General features: G+C 28.0%; 1 protein-coding gene across 3 annotated transcripts in view; it reads left to right on the top strand.

Annotated features, from left to right (window-relative positions):
• Positions 1–18,098, top strand: part of LOC129980989 (uncharacterized) — a 136,555-nt gene that overhangs the window by 81,079 nt on the left and 37,378 nt on the right. Inside the window, exon 1 of one of the 3 annotated variants that reach the window (XM_056091558.1) lies at positions 12,899–12,917. The exons of the other annotated variants lie outside the window; for them this stretch is intronic. The gene's annotated coding sequence lies outside the window, so the exon portion shown is untranslated. Of the gene's footprint in view, positions 1–12,898; positions 12,918–18,098 lie in introns of those variants that run through there. 3 annotated transcript variants of the gene reach the window in all.

The following is an 18,098-nucleotide window of genomic DNA, read 5'->3' on the forward strand; positions in this document are numbered from 1 at the left end:
GAGAAAAAAGGATTTTTAGACACAATAAAATTGGATTGAATTTAATGTCTACATTAGAGACCATTGTTACAAATTGTGTGTCAAACTAATTTTGAAAAATTAATTAAAAATTTAGAAAAAAATGGAACTATTATTAAAGAATTAAAAAAGTCAATTATTTAGCCTTTAATATGATGTATAAATAATTTTCGTTTAATAGTTATTTCAGAAATTATTTTTAAAAAAACAAAGTAAAAACACCAAAATTGAGCTTAATTTTTGTTACTTAATTAAAGAAATAATTAATTTTGAAGGTTAAAAATAGCATAGTTAATCTAGGAATATATACTAATCTGGCATGTTCAAATTTCACGTTGCTACTGTTCGTTATTCTTTAATTCTAATGAATCAGACTCATGTATTTTCTGCTGTATACTCAAGGCATCTAAAGTCCTTTACCTTCCCTTATCTTCAGAACTATTGGAACTATAGTTACAAAATTGGTGTCTATGCACTATTGTATACTGTATAATAAATGATGCTATGCCCTACGAGATGAGACAATATATAGCGTAGTAGAATTTGCCTTCTTACCCGAAAAATGATATGAGAGATGTGAAGAAATTTGTAGAGAGCATTGCCATTTAGTATGAAAAGATACCTCGGAGGCATTGATGTTAATAACAGAGCACTTGAAATGCATATTTGTTTGTTTTTTGATTTCAGATACTGGTATGTACCAAAATGAGGTGGCAATTGTTTGTCTTGTTCCTTTTCTGTGTTCAAACTGTTCTGTTTGAATTTCACATTGCATAATTCTTAGCAAATCATGTGATTACTGATTTGTTAAGAATATCATATGATAGTATATCATGTGATATACTAGAAAATCATATGATATTAGCAATATATCGTTGAAGGGCCTGAAATGTTTGGTTTCCATGCACGTGCTATTTGAGGTATTTCTGCCAGTAAAAGTCCATTGGGGTGAAGTGAGGTGGAACCCGAAGTCCACTCTCTGAAACCATCAAACTCGATTATTTATTAGAATGCCTCCGAAATGTCCTGTTTAACGCTTGTTTCGTTGAAGAGCTCCTACATGTTTGAATCATATTTTCCACATTTGAAGCAGTGACATATGCTAAATTAAATCGGGTATTATATCCTGCATAAACTTTGTCCTTTTATATGCCCTGAAAAAATGTAGTGCAGATCAGCCCTTTATTATAAATTCAGCGCCAAACTTAAATCGAAAAACATATTTGATGTAGAATGACAGCAAGTCACCTCTGGGGATTGCAATACCGGTATACCGGGATACCGAATACCGGTATTTTGAGCCATTTGTACAGTTTTGTAATACCGGTATTGAAAAGTTTAAATACCGGTTTTTCGATATTTACAGAAATTTTTAAAATTGTCTCCACTATATGTTCAGGGATCGCGAACATAGGAAAATAGTATACGTTTTTGTTTTTATGTCTCCCTGACAGGCGAAATTAATTTACTAATTAATGGCTTAATTAATTGCTGAAATCTAAATCAGAGAAACATGGATTATCCCTGAAAGAAAATATTGTATCCATAACGACTGATGGAGCAACATTTATGAAAAAAGTTGGAAAGTTGATTGGTGCAAATCAGCAGTTGTCTATGCACATGGAATTCAATTAGGAGTAATAGATGTATTATACCAAAAAAATAAAGAACAGAAGAATCCAAATACTGTGGATATAGAAACTTCGGATTCCAACTTAGAAGAGAGTAAGTGTGAGAGTGATATTGACAATGAAGATAATGAAAAAATAAATCAGCTATATCCAAAACCATCCGACGATAAATCGATTTATTTGAAAATGAGGGATTTAGAGGTAAATACTTGAAAAAAATATATCGCGCATTGCTAACAGTACCACCGGCTAGCGTAGATGCCGAAAGAGCGTTTTCGACAGCTGGTCATTTTTACACAAAATTAATTTTCAGGCTTAATGACAGTACAATTGATGCATCATGTTTTTTTAAGATCACATTTCAAAAATTTGTAATAGTACCACAGACTGAATAATGATATTTACACTTTTTTTGTGGTTTAAATAAATAAGATGTTCCTTTACTTTTTTGTGATTATATACTGTTATAATTTATAAGTTACAAATTATTTTTTGTGATATTTACACTCTCTAACAAAACTGGCAAATAAAACAAAGAAACACCTGTGTTTTTTTTTCCTTTTCTAAAATTTCAAATACCGGTATTAAGATTTAAAAAATACCGAATACCGGTATTGAAATTTTGGTCCGGTATTGCAATCCCTAGTCACCTCATTTGCTATGAGACTAAAGAATGCAACATGAAATTCACACAAGGTTCCAAATATAAATTTTAAATACATATTTACTTAAATACAGAAAATATGTAAAATAAGTGAATTTTGTGATAACTAGGGTGGTTTGTTTTTCTTTATTCTGGCAAAATTCGTCTTGTAACAGTATTAACAATCGCGTACAAGCATACTTTTTAAGCCTTCTGTTTTAACCCTAAGTACCCAAAATGTCCCTCCCCCCCTACTAAATCCGTAATATTCTTTTTACAACTTGGTAATTGACTTTTCTCCAGAAAAAAAAGGCAAACTCCGTATTTTGCTTCCAAATGATGCCATAAGCAGTCTCATCATAAGCATACTATTATAACTAAATAGTATGCTTATGATGAGACTGCTCATAAGCATACTATTATAACTAAATACCATAATAGAAAATCGCATTCCGATTTTATCTAAAGAATTTTAAAATTCTTAATGACTTAATTTTTTTTTATCATTGAATCAGATAAATAAATATGTATTTATCTAGAGAAGCGATTATTTAAAAAATCTGCGGGGAAAAAACAGTATTTTCCCTTCTTTTTTACTTTATGTTCATTCCAGCTGCTTCATGCAATATTTTTGAAACTGTAATGCATTTTCTCTAGGAAGGCATAAACCCTTCGACTTTTTTTTAACGTTATCTCCCTGCATAAAACGTTTAACCACCACCACCTCTGAAGATTTCAATCTCACTGCATGAAAACATGCAAAGAAATTATGGCAACCCCTCCCTAGAGGAAAAAGCGACTGTTTTTTATTCGGAGGCGAGCGAACATATGTTTTTTCTCACGTTACACACCCCCGGATAGGAGAGGGTGCGTCAAGAATTCGTGCGAGGGGCACAAAGTGCTTCCTTTTCTATGACCAGTGTGCTTTGGGGAGCTTTGGGGTTGTAGGGCAGGTTAGAAAAATTGGTGCAATCTGCGCGATAGCATGTAAAGGTAGGAACTTGCTAATACAAACAACGACACTGTCTTTTGTGATTTCATTCTGTTCCCAAGAAAGTTTGCAAAAAATTCCCTGTAAGCAGGATTTTTATTCTTTATGTTATGTGGGTTTTTTTATCTGTTGACATTTATTTTGTATTTTATTTTAGGAAGATATTATTTTAATTAATTCACGTTTCTTCTGATAAGATGTGGTGATACATCTTAAGATTTCCATAACTAATTCTGTTGTTTGTAATTTTGCGAGTAATATATTCTTATATCAAACCCCAAATCAACGAATTGAATTTGTTTAACTAGCCATTAAATAAATACTCTGTGTTTATGCACTTATTTTGGTTAAATAAAATTGGGGTGATATTATTTTTTGAGAAAGTGTTATGATATTTTCTATCTGAAACGTTTTAATCTTCCGTGTATGTATTAATTAATATGCATGCATGAGGCATATACAATAATGTATGTGTATGCATAATTATGATTATAGAAATAGCATCTTGCTTCATTTATATTAACATGCAGTATACATTTTATGCAAAATAGCGATAAGAATATTATTCAATAATATTCGTAAGTGCAACTTTTACGTCATAATGAAATATAAATGTATTATATAATGTTATAAGTAGAGGATAAAAATACGTAATAACAATTATAAAGGTTTATTATTGATGAAGATTAATGCGACGAAAAACCTGTATCATTAGGATATGTCAGGTTTTTATATTCATTAATTATGAGTGTTAAATCAGGCTCTGTTTGCAGTATTGGCCTATATTTATTCTTGATTAATAGAATGAATGAAAATTGAATACGATAAAAAGATGAGATGTATCCAAAAACATTAGACATATTAGCGTTTTTTTCTGCAGTATGCTTATATTCATCTTTTGAAACTTAGAATTGCACGAGTTATCTTTCTTGAATTCATTCGTGAAATTTATGTCACATGAGGCATAAAAAACTTAACAAGAATACTAAAAAGGTAAAATAAATGTGTTTGTATCTGGATCATAAACATTAAAAAAAAGAAAAAATAATAAAAATTAAAATGCGAAAAATAGTAATTATTAAATTACATTAATTTAAATTTATGTACAAATTTTACCACCAAAAGTAATATAGTGTATCTCTAGTGGTACATATACTATAGGTTGAGAAGCCTTAATTTAGATTTTTAGATTCAAAAGACCCCTAGAAATTTTCTTGTTTTAATTTTAGAAAGTCTGAAAGATTAGAATGGGATTATAGAACTCTATCTATTCAAAGAACTAGAAAGAAAAAGCTTTTAAGGTTCTAGCAGATGATGAGAATTCGAAACATGATTTTGCTGTGTGACGGTTTGTAGTTACCATCAATATTAAATGACATCCTCCCATATGATGTTTCAAGAGAATAATCTGCCATTTTTCTTCGTTACGAAATTGAGAATGAGCAGCTCGTTATTTATTACTAAACGTTAAAGAGTTTAAAAGAAATATATTATAGAAATATAATCATAACTTTTAAATTATAATCAAAACACCTGAAAATAAATTTTAGGATTATTGCAAATGATCAGAATTCGGAATATGACTTTATTGTGTGGTGGTTTATAATAACCATCAAGATTGTATTTCTTCCTATATGATCTTTCAAGAGAAAGATTTGTCATTTTCTTCCTTACCAAAATTTAGAATAAACAGAAACAGCATTTGTTACTAACCTTTAAGCAATTAAAAAGAATAAATTTGTAAAATTACACGATTATCGTCAAGTAAAATTATACGATTATCGTTCAACAATTATTTGTATTAAGATAAGGTAGTTTAAATACAATGATTTCTGCTTGAGTGCTAACAGACGCATCCATGCTTATGTCTTCCTTCAGAATTATGGATTTAAAATGAATCTATCAAAATTTAAAGAAGTGAAGGTTCAAAAGAGAATTTCTTATAGGAACTGTCAGGATATTCTTCAATCAATTCCCCCCACCCCCCATCATTTTGGAGAGAAGTTTTCTCCGAAACCTCTCCTGAATATTGAACAATATTCGTTGAAAGTGAAATTCTGAAGAAAAAGGAATTCTGAATATGGACTGTGTGACGGAACTATTCTATTGTTACAGGGATTGCAGCTGTCGGAACTTTTCCGTGTTCCTTTCGAACTGTGAGAAGGATATTGAACTGAGAGGATACCAGCTGTGAGTGGATGTGGCCGGAAAGTATTCCATAGTCATGGATATTTTTATACCACCTGACTGAACTTTTCTGATGATGATTTTTATTTTCCATCGTCATGTGTCAGTAAATATGGGCTGGGCTACTAACGAACAGCGACCTCTTGGACATGTGGTTTCAATTGTTGTTCTCGGAATAGTGAGACATGAAATGCTAACAATGAAAAATCAATGTATTATTTTTTTCGCATGGTAAATTTTGGTTTTAGAATCGTTAATGTTCTTTTATGAATTCCAGAATTCTTATTTTTTGATTAGTTAAATTTTAATGATGTTAACTGACCATCTGATTAAAATTTATATACCTTTTTAATTAGAGCTTTAACCATTTCTAAATTTAAATACCACTGTTTAAATTACATCTTTCATTAATATCTACATTTGACTCATGTCTTTAAGCAAATAAGTTAATAAAATGGAATATTCATAAATATTGTCAAATACCATTTTTGGGCTATTTTTAAAAATTTTTAATACTGATTATTTTATACAATATAAGTAAAACTATTCATTAAACTTACTTAATTTATAATAGTAATGTTAAATTGCATCGTCGATTAGTTTTTTTTTAGATTTCAAACGAAATTTTTTAAATATATATAATATTATTTCTACAATATTTAGAGAAGACAGATTATTTTATTTGATTTTTACATTTTAGTTCATTTTCCCAATATTGACTTTTTTGCATTTCTGATTTAATAATGAATGCATATTAGTGTGAAGTTTGAATCATAAAAGTTGATGTATAATTAGAAAAAAATCCTTTAAAGTCTCATAACTTTTGAAAACATTCCAATTCCAGTGCAAAGAAAAAAAAACCTTTATCTTTCTTTCAAGATATTTAGTATCCTTAGATTTAATTAAAACTTTCTGGATTTAAAGATCGACATTTCCCTTGTAAGATTAGTTCATTTTTAAAAATGTAATATTTTTGCATTCATTATGATGGAACAGTCTGGTTTTTCATAAGATCTTTAATTAGTTTGGTCGTGTTGCTGGATCTATAAAACAGCTGCCAGTCTTTTAATTAAATGCTTAATATTTGGAGAATAAATCTAAAATGTCTTTCTTTTTTTTTTTTGCACAATTACTTATTGTTCGGACATTGAAAAATTTCTTTTTACTCTTTCTTATCTTTTTTTCACTGTTGGTATTCAACCTCATCAAATTGCGTAACCAAGTGATTTCAATAAAGTTATTTAAATATTAATTAATTTCAAATGATATCAATTTTTTTCTTCTTTGCTCCTAATAAATAGTATAAAAATAATAGAAAATTTTCTATGCGCCTAATTAGTGTTCCCATTTTTATATCCAAAGATATTTTAGTTTTTTTTTTTCAGTGCTTCAAAATCGATATGGTCTTGAAAAGAATTTAGATAAAAGATTTTTAAAAAATAGACTTCAAAATGTAAGAATAAATGTAAATAGTTAAAATGTTGATAAAAAGCATGTGGAATTGATATGAGGTTTGAGAGAGCCTTCTTGTTTCATTTGTTCGAAATCTTCGTTAATTATATTTTCTTGTTATTTCGCATTATTTTGATGGAAAACAAATAGATTTAAGATAGAAAATTTATCAATCATTTTCATTTATCATTTTCAATTTATTATTTGAAATCTACCATACTACATAATTATATAATATAATTTCTACGTAATTAGTTATGTAATTTTCGCTTGCTCAATATCGCATTTTATCCCTCATTTGAAGACAGAGGAAATTTATATTTAACATTAGAAAAATTAAGATAATTTTGTGTGTGGTTGCTTATTTGGAGAATATACTTCGCTTCTGCTAATGTCAATTTAATATTTACATTCTAAATTTATTTATTTAATTCGTTTGCATTATTATTTATCTAACATTTGTATTCATAAAAAGAATGACGAACAGCATGCAAAAATGGATAACGGAACAATAATTTCATCACTAATAAATGAAATACTTTTAAAACAAATTTCAGCTCTCTACAGAATTTTTATGATTGCTCCTTATATATTTTAGCTGTAAATATTTAGGATGTATTTTATATTTTAGAATAAAAGTCAGTAAAATTATTCTATTAATTAAATATGCCAATAAATGCTTATAGAAAGTATTTTTATGAAAGAGTTCTTTCATATCTAAAAAATTCAGGGAAATGAAATCATCTGATAGCGCAATAGCATGACAAACATAATTATATTTATTTTCTTAATATACATTTGAAAATATACATAATATTTCTTAATATACATAATATACACTGTGTGACTTAGTGCACAAGTGTATATCATTAACATGCTTGCTGTCAGTAACTGTATTTGTTAATTAAAAAGAATTAAATAATTAATTACATTGAAAACGATATTAAATTTAAATAATTCTTCGATTTAATTGAAGAATGTGAAACTGAGTTGTTTAAACATACTTTTTGAAAAATTGATTTTTTAAAAATCGGTTTCACGTACATAAATTCATATATTTCACGAAATTTTAAAGTTAGTGTGAAAGACTGCATCATAGTTTCTTACGTTACTGTATTTGATTACATTTCACTTTGATATTTTGATGAGAGGAAATGTGATGTATTTGAGTGGTATTTTTTGCATATCAATGATAAAATAAAATAAAAAAACGTTTGTATTACCCTGTAACTTGAATATAAAACATTGGTGGGTTATGAAAATACAAAGCTGTGGTATTCGATTCAAATAAAATATGGCATTTTTGTTATTATGTTGAATTACATAAACTCATAACATAACTCAGTAACTGAAATTTGTAATAAGACTAAATTTTGCGAGATATTTGCATTTTCTAGAATTTGTGAAAACACTGTTCATTTTTTTAAGACTAATCAAAACTAAACAATGTCAGTAGAATTAAGAATTATTATTTAATATTTATTTAGCAATGTAAAAATTAATATTATATAAAAATATGCATTTCTCATCAAAAACTCTTTAAAAAGCACAACCATTGTTAAAAAATAAATCATTGCATTTTTGTATAATATATTGCCTTTATGATGAATCGGTATAAATTTTTACTACAAGATTTTAGAGAAATATGAATGCAGTGAAGGAAAAACATTTTCTTTTTCTTTTTGAAGTAAAAACCTATGCTAACGACTATACAAATTGTTCGAAACAAAATTGAAGACTGCCGAATAAAAAGTGATTTTGTAATGTCGCTTTACAGATAAAGCAGGTAAAAAAAAAAAAAAAAAAAAAAATACTTGGAAAAACAACTTTAAGAGTCACTTTAATTACGCCGTTGAAACTGAGCCAAAAACCAATTACAAAAGTAGCATCTAAATAAATGACGGAAATGTAAGTTTAAATAGTTTAAAATCTTTCTTTTAATTAGTAAATAAATAAGACTTCTTAAAATAAACAAAAAAGTAATGCATGGGAAATGAACCGCTTGTGCATTGTTTATTCTGTGTGTACTTGATTTATGACTCTGGGAAATTAATGATTGAACTTGCTAACTGTCCCTTCGTTTCTTTTTTTTGCCGTGCTCGCCAGCCATCATGTCACTAACCATCTCTTTCTACTTACAGCGCGTGGCTTGTGTCATATAAATTTATTTGAATCCCAGTGCTGCAAATGACTGCTGGAGAAACCCTATCCTTCCCTTGGGAAGACTAAAATCCGATGCTTAATGCGATAGATTACGTGTTCTTGGGGTTTTTTGTGGCATCGGAACTCAGGGAAAAGCCGTGGTTTTATGCGGCTGTATTTTTGCTGGTTTGTTAGAAGGTTTCGATACCCTGTTATAAATATGCCCTGTTTCACTAAAATCCAAATACATAAATTCTCTCGATTATGGATCTCAATCTGATTTTATGTTCCTCTCAGAAGAGTAAATAAGATCATGAGATGCATTTTATGTGTCAAGGCTCTGGGAAAAGAAATATCGAATATGTTTCAAATTATTATGAATATTATTATTATATGTAATTGTTATATGCATATTATTCACAATTAATTAGCTATTGTGTTATTTTCTGATTGTTTCGTAAATTGAAAACTTAAATTCGAAGTGCCTTATTAATTCCTTGTTCATTATTATTTGTAATGAAAGATTTCTATTCCGTTGCAATCTTCATTTTGATCCAGAATATTTATTCATATTTTCTAAAAATGACAAGATTTCAGAGAAAGTAAACATTTTGCAAAATATGTTATTTTTAGCAAAATGCTTTTAATTTGATGAAGCACAATAATGATGCTCTTTAATGTGAGTAATGTGAAATTATTTTTATTAATTACTTTGTATGGAGTAAAGAGTGTTCTTTGAAAGATGGCTTTAAAAGTCTGCAAAGAAAAATAGTAAAAGTTCTTCATCAATTTAAATAATTCTTATAGCTGCCATTTTGATATGCCTTTCACATTGATTATAGGATTAGAATTTTATGTTCGGAAACAACAAATAGAATATGCCACACAAATTTTAATAACGTTTCAGTTCAGCGATGAGAAACGTCTCTGCTTCAGAATATTTAAACAGTCTGATGAGATAATATCTGTGAGAACAGCATTTAATGGTATATTTTTAAATGCATCAAATATTAATACATGGCCTTGGTTTCTGTACCTCATTCCACAATAGTCGTTTATTTCCACAGACGATTATGATTCGACACATTGCCTGATGTCTTTGAACCGTGAACGAAGTCTGGTCGATCCAGTTTCGTTAAATGTTTGTGCAAAATCGGTTGACGTTCCTTCACGGATGACATATGAGCACAATGACGGACGCGTGTCCTTTTGAGGATTATTTCCTACAGAAGTAGATTTAATGAAGCTGAAATCGAACATTTCTTCTATGCTTGAAGTGAAGACAGACATCTTGAACACTCATTCGTTATAGCGTGCGAAATGGCTGAAGTATTTTGGACTTCACTAGGTTGGATGTAAGCTGAATTTCTAATACGCTCCTTAAAGAAGTGATGGGAAAGTTCGTGTCATTCTTTCCATGAGAATCTTGTTCTGTGTCGTGTTTTTGAAACGCTGTTGGCTGTTTATTTGTCCACCATTTATCATAGTGACCTGAAAATTTGAATAAATTATTCTCAAGTTCTTTACTGCGACCTTGTGTTGGTCCAGAAAGATTGGTCTCTGTGCTTAATGCTTGAAATACTGGTCATCTCAGAACTTCGGTATGTTCATTCTACCGTCACCAAATTATCATTTCAAACATTTTTATTAAAAAAATTATAAAATAGACTTGAGATATAAATTAGGCATAATTGACAGAACTGTAGAAAATCCATGTTACTAGAATTTATGAAATTTTAATGATTTCATTTTACTAGATTTACTACCTAGATTACTACCTAGATGTTAAAAAATGTAATTGTTGCTTATAAAAGTATTTCAGTCTTCCGCTTTGTGAATTTTATTTTGATAATTCTTTCAATCATGTGTAAATTCATTTTGAAAACTGATTTTGCTGGAAATTTATTCATAAAACAATTGAAAAAACAACAACAAGAACTTCATGGATCTATTTATGAATCTATAATCGTGATTTTTCAAGCTTCTGAAATTAAATTTGAAATTATAGATTTCAAAAAATACTCCCTAAAAAAGTTTTTTTTAATGACTAAGATTGCTCATGTTAAATGTACTTACCAGTAATGAGATTACGCTTCACAATAGATAGCTGAGAACTAAAATAAAATTTTAAAATTATGAAAATAATAATATTAGCGCATATCTAAGGTTAGTATATATATAGTATACTATAAATCCAAAAGTTTGTAAATGTAGTCGGCGAATAGCAAAAAAAAAAAAAAAAAAAAAAAATTAGTTTCAAATTATTTCGATCGGAAATTGATGTAATTGAAATAAATACAATAATGTATTAGAATACAAATTAAATATTCTCCCGCATCCAAACAAAAAACGATAAATTTTTAGACATGAATTCAATAACATTCTTGTGAAATCGATTAATAATAATCAATTTTTTAAAGTATTGTTCATTTTTTAAAATATTAAATATTAAATTATAAATGAAAATTTTAAAGTTATGTTCTTTCTCCTTAATATTCCTTTTTTTTTTTTTTTTTTTTTTTTTTTTTTTTTTTTGGCCTTGCCTGACACACATTATTTTGTACACTGAAGCTCTTATGGCTTTCACGCGCCGTTTTGTATTTGTATTCAGCAGTACATGACAAAGCCGCCGTTCTGTTATGAATCATTTCCAAACCTTCTGCAAACACTATGTAGAATGTTATTTTTTTTCCCCTTACTTAATCTTCTCGGAATCTTTTTTGCCGTTCCCTCTCATGAAATATTCGAACCATTTCTCAGAGAGTATGGAACGAAAAGGGTTGTTAGGGATGAACTGAAATTCCAACAAAAAGGGGAGTAAAGGGAGAGTGAGACGTGTATTGAATATAATGATTAACAATAGTCAAAAACTTTTGGAATACAATTCTTTGCAAGACTAATAGAATAAGATTGCAGATTCCTAAATCGATTTTTTTTTTTTTTTGCTTATTTAACTATATTTTATGGTATTGATTCTCTCATAGATGTTTTAAAGAATGCCAATAAAGTTTTTCATTTCAACAGAAAGGTTTTATTCAGAAAATAAATCCGAATATGAGAGTAAGTACTTTGTTTCTTCCAACCGAAAATCGATTGAATATTTGCTCTCATTTTCTTTCTGCTTGATTGACTGAACTAGTCAAAAACTGATGGACACTCCCAAAACACCTCTTACAGATTTGCTATTCATAGTTTTATTAAAAACGATGGCAATTTGGAGATTCTGAATATACATCTCCAAATATATTTAGGAGTGAAAGATCGGAACGGATTATTTTTTACACGACGAACGTATTACAGCCCCGTGTAAGTAGTACTAGATAAGCATTAGGAAAATGCTAATTCTAGATGGTTTTGATTTGAGTGAAAAGTCATTTACAAAAAATTCCCAGGACTAATCTATACTTGATGTAGGTTATTTCGATTTTTCATTGCTGAAGCAATCTTATCTTGGCACTTCCAAATGGTTTTGATGGCGGCATTTTTCATCATCTCTCTATTTAGTTCCTTTATTTACGCTCTTATACTATTTTGACAATTCTGCGACGTCACGATATTGGTACATTAAGTTTTACCTATTTTTTTAATGCGCGCAAGCGTTTTGTCGGCATTCAACAATGAAAGCAGAAGAAAATTACATCAAACATCCCCAACTATAGCTAATCTTATCTGAACTTTCTTTCTTATTCATATTTCTTTATTACTTTCAAAAACTCAATACGTATTCTACCATTTTAATTTCCCATTTTCTTACTTACATCTCTTCAGCCATAAGGCTCATATAGAGAGATGCATGTTTTACTATCGAGTTATGAAGTTGTGAGTTAGAAGACGATTTGAAATTCGTTTTCAGGTATTAAATTCTTTTTTAGATTCGAATTTATCAGTATTTTTTCGAAATATTATATACGTCTTCGCGATGTATTATTAATTTTTATGTGGAAAAGTGTCGTAACTTATCGTAAGTATCTAATGAAGGCGTGAGAGATTTTTCTATCTTGGATTACAATTTTTATTACATGACAAAAAATAACAATTTTTATTTTTTCTACTTTTTATTTTATTCTATTTTTAGGTATCTTGTTTTATGTTGCATCTATTCACCTTTAATTCTTTCTGTCTTATAAATAAGAAGTCTGTAGTGAAAGTTTTCTTTTTAACTATAATTCCATGCAAAATCATCCCCTGTATCAGATGGTCCGACGTACTTATGGATCGAGCGATCTAAATATTATATTAATTATTAATATTAAACTGAATAATTAATAAGGATTAATATTTCTGATTATTCCCTGTTTGTAATTATTAAAGATATGCACACATTTTAGTAATTATTAAAGATATGTACACATTTTAAAGTCTTCAGAAGCGTACTTATGGATCGAGTGATTGATTAGCATAAAATGGAAAAGGCTAATAGTGTTTCAGCTTATATTTTAATATTATTCTTCACTGGAGAGGGACTAAAATGGATACTCTCCTTGATTAAAATTGCAAAGTATCACTCACCGAATATCAGAGTATGAAGTATAAGTAAAATATATTGTTAATGATTATCGTGAAAACTAATAAGCAATTATCGTGTTTTGCGATAAGTATTCTTCGTCTAATATTAAAATTGGTTGTTGTATTAAAAAAATGTTTTTGGCTAGAAACTAATTAAAACATTCATGTACTTTATTGGTACATATCTTCTTTCCACTTTGCGAAATTAATTCTGAATTTTCCTCCCTTATATTTTATTGAACGGTGCTCTATTTATTGCTCTATGATTATAGCATAAAATTCGGGCCATATAAATATCATTTTTGAATCCTGTAAAATTAAAGTTATGCATTTTTTTGAATTACATAATCTTGGTTATAATAAAAAATGTTGAATTTCAATACCTAATATAATGGTAAATATATGAGTTATTGAATATATGAGTATTGGTTTATATAACACTATATAAATAACACTATAAACACTATTATATACAGATGACTAGTATTATTCGCAAACCCAAGACTAATATCAAAATAAATATTATTTCAATGAAACAAGCATTTGTTTTTAGAGACAAAAATTTACCGTAATTTAAATATAAAATTATATTTACAGAATTATTACTTTATAATACTCTTTTATCTATCATTAACAGATTATTAAATTAAGTAAATTTTATTATGAAAGTAACCACATTCTTTATATTTAAAGATTTGATTTAGTCTTCAGGATGGTTTCTTTTTTCCCCTTACTTTCTTTCGGGGTTTTTATTTTTTCATATTCCAGTTTTTGTAGAATAATTATTTTAGAATACTGCAAATTCTTCTCATTTTGTACTTAGTAATGCTTTCAATCATTTCCTTTCAGTAAATTGAAATTAAATTTTGCCATAAAGATCACTCTATATAACTGCACTCAGAAATTATATAAAAAAAAATTCAAAAACAGCTATAAAATAAATAACAATTACGTTTTATTCTTTTAAAAGTTACAAGATTAACTATTAGCATATGATAGTAGCGTAGATGCTAAAGTTATCGTTTTGAGCAAGTTATAAGTTTTGCAGTCTAAATAATTCGATTTTCTAACGTTGATCCTTAAAGATTGTTAATCTTTAAATTGAATATTACTGATATTGCAATAAAATGTTTTTTACTGTTTAATTATTTATGCAAATCTTTAAAAAAATTAATATAATTTGTAGAAATTTCGGAAAATATTTTTATGCAATTGAAAACCTGTGTATTTTGTTTGGCAAATAATTCTTAGTTGAAAGTTTGGATTTTTTTATCTCTTTTTATAGTAAGATCTAATTTAAAACACATTTATTTATGCTGTGTAAAATTATCACTTTTATATTTTTAAAAAAAATTTATTTAGGTTATAAAGCTGTTATTAGTGTTTAAAATAATTGTTATTTAAATCAAGTTTTTAAGGTATATTCATCAATCTTATGTATTTACTAAAATTCTAAGTTAAAAAGTTTTTCAGAGAAACTACTTTGAAAAAGTGAAAACTAATTTCATGTATCAGAATTATCCTCTGTCATTAAATTGCTTAATTCACTTTCAACATGATCAGTTTCTGTAAATCTGAGATGTTTAGTATATAATTTTTGAATGAAATTTGTCATTCTTTTTTGTATTTTTTTTCAAACAATGAAATGAAAGAAAATTATGCATTACCACAAAAGGTAAATAAAGAAAGTAATTACTGATTCCTTCCGTGTCGGCGAAGCCTTACCGTTAGTTGTAGCGTTCGAAAGTAAAACATCGCTTGGAAAGTGCAATGAATTTAAATGTATACTTTGACTGCGTGAGTAAGTGTTGGTGACTCTTTTCCCGTAGCTAAAGGCATCTGGAATCAGATAACGAATTTAATGTATTCACGATCAACAGAAACATGCAATGACTTGTTAAATTTACTGTTCTAGTAAATCATTATAAAGCAAGACTTTGGATCTCCTCTTCATTTAGCTTCATGAATACCAGTCTTGGATTTTGATTAAATTTTCGACCCATTGTTTCTGAGATAATTACGGCATAATTTTGTTTACCCAGGAATTTTTAATTGAGTTTCAGCCAGATACACCAGCTGCTGAAATTATATTATCTAGTTTCCTTTAATTAAGTAAAATTTATATCCAAGATCTTGTTTTTTTTTTTTAAATAAAATACTACAAGAAATCTTTACGTATGTTCTGCATATTTTTGTAAATTTCAAGTCCAAAATAAAAAAAAAAATTACTTGCTATCAATAGAAGATTTAATATGCTTTTTAATTCGAAAATTCTATAAAATTCCTATATTCTTTTCCATTAAGCAAAAATTTAATGAAATGTTTTGTTCCAAAATTCAAAACTTGGTATCATATTATAATGCTAGAAAATAATTACAGTTAGTTAAAACAATATAAATAATATTTTTTAAATTTTACTTTATATATATATATATATTATTTATTGTTGTTTCGTAAATTTTTACTCAGAAGAAAAATTTTCTATTTTAAAAAATTATATCGTTATTTTTTCAATTCAAAATAATATTTAACAAAATAATTTTTTACTTTTACTATAGTATGGAAATTTAATTACTTTATTTTGATTTAAGACTTAATGAAAAGTGATATTCAATAAAAAAATTTTATCTAGGATATGAATTTTTAATGCAGTTTTGTTAAACACGATTTATTTTGTTTAGAAATAATATGTACTTAGAAATAATTTTTTGAAATAATTGCATTTTGAATAAATTTTATGGCGGTGGGATCAAATGGATGTTAACTTTATCTTAATTTTACTTTGTATGAAAAAAACTATATATATGTTTCAATAAAATGAATGGTTTGCGAAATACCTACTATAATTGTAATTTTTATCGATAGATGCTTACTCTAATAAGCACCTTTGTGTTTCGGTGTGTTATATCTAGTTTTAATTTCTTTATCTTTTCATGGAAAATAGTAAAAATTAAGCCTAGTGCTCTATCGTCGGTCGAGTTTATCAGGGCTCTCTCTCGTTCTTTCTTTTTCGTTTTTTTTTTTTTTTTTCTTTTTCTTTTTCTTTTGCAGTTCAATCACGCTCTCCCCTTAGGCAACTGAATACGAAAGAAAGAAGATTAATTTCACTGATAACTCTCTTGATGTTGAGAATCTCGGGCGAGTTACAGTCATTTTGAGTTGTTTACAGGGTAATGCCCGTCGTTTCTGTTACACTTCTTGGCAAGATTGGATAATTCAATTTGCGGCATACTGTCACTGGGAAACATGAAACTTTTGCGTAGGATTGGTTGATGAGAGTGCCACAGTTTCTATTTTTCTACTCTTATCCTACTTTTGAGAAAGAAATCTTTCTGAAAAGTAGATCTGTTGTTATAAAAATCTATCTTTACTGAACAAAGAAGAAATTTTTTCTTCTATAAGAAATTTTATCTTTGAGTATTCGATCATTTTTATCATTTGCCCTAGACATCTTTTGTTGAAGTTTAACTAAAACGATTTGATATTTTTAGCTGATTATGGTAGAACCAAGTTTATATACAGATGCCTAAGTTTATCTTTTTAATATGCCTATTTTCTTTTATCTGTTTTCCATATTCTTTTTTAAGTTCATAAATTTATTATTTACCGATGTAAATTGTGTCTGAAAGTGTTATTTTAGTGATTGAAATATAGGAAGATTAAAGGTTTAGAAATATTGAATTCATTTGTATACATGTAAAGAGATAATATATATTCTCTTTACAGCAAATTTCAAGTTATCGAGTGTTAAAGTATTGATTTTGTGAATGTATATTTGGATTGCCAGATAATTTTTAGGGTGTACCTTAATGTGGAATCTCCGATTCAAAATATAATTAGTATGAATATTGCTTTTTTTTATAAAAGTATAGCAGTAGCTAACAATATTTATTATATTTTACTGCTATGTACTGAAAATAAGCTTTAAAATCAGATTTTTGAAACAGATCATATTTTAAATAAATCAGAAATTTTTTTTCAACTATACGCCAAACAAAATATTATTCCATTGCAATTTGTTTGTGCTTTTATATATAATTTGTGATCTGATTTCATTTGAACTTCTTAGTGTCATTTTAATAAATCTATAGGCGTATAGACCATACATTTCGCTCTGTAGCTTACTCAAATTTTTATCGTATAATTTATTTTGCATGCAATATTTAAATTTATCAATATCGAGCACAATTTCCTTTCCATGAAGACTATTCAGAAGATTAAATATTTATCTTTTAATGGCAAAAAAAAGTAGTTCGTTGTTAAATAGATTTTCAGTCTTTAAAGGAAACGTAGAGAAAATTATAGGATAAAGCTTTATTTTCCCCTCCCTGCCCTATTCGAAGAATGCGCCAGTGCACACTCTTTTTTGAAAAAGAAGAGGAAGGGGGGACACTTTCTGAAAATGATATTCCTTTCTTCCCCCTCTCTTGGTCGTACTTTTCTTCTATTAACCCATCACAGTTTTCAAATTGGAAATTGTGATCAATTTGAGAAGAAAGCACTCCGGAAATATTAGAAACTGAGTTTT

This window comes from Argiope bruennichi, chromosome 8 (assembly GCF_947563725.1).
Source record: "Argiope bruennichi chromosome 8, qqArgBrue1.1, whole genome shotgun sequence".
Lineage (NCBI taxonomy): Eukaryota > Metazoa > Arthropoda > Arachnida > Araneae > Araneidae > Argiope > Argiope bruennichi.